The sequence below is a fragment of the Penaeus monodon genome, chromosome 24 (genome assembly GCF_015228065.2).
Source record: "Penaeus monodon isolate SGIC_2016 chromosome 24, NSTDA_Pmon_1, whole genome shotgun sequence".
Classification (NCBI taxonomy): Eukaryota; Metazoa; Arthropoda; class Malacostraca; order Decapoda; family Penaeidae; genus Penaeus; species Penaeus monodon.
In genome coordinates this window covers 31792804-31793156 of record NC_051409.1, presented here as the reverse complement: position 1 = coordinate 31793156, position 353 = coordinate 31792804, and positions in this window count along the sequence as shown.

Here is a 353-nt window from a genome sequence, read left to right as displayed (position 1 = left end):
CCATTTGATTTGCTCGTTATTTGTCTTTTACATGATTCCACTAATAAGTTGCAAGCCTGTTTAAGCACGACTTGCTTTCATTAACCTTGTGTTTACAAATTATTTATGGCCTTTGTGCGATAGGGCCCTTTAATGGTGTGAATCAGCCGTATGTGTTTCAGTTATTTATAATATTTGTCAATTTTCATCCATATACTGCATTCGTTATTGCCCCATTCACTCCGCTCTGGTATTGCGGACGGTTGTAATAACGCTACAGTTTGCCTCCCTATTGAGGATCGTCTCTGTGTGGGTGTCTGTAATATGTATGCACACATGCTTTGTTGTTGCGTGCGGGAGCGTGTGCGTGTGCG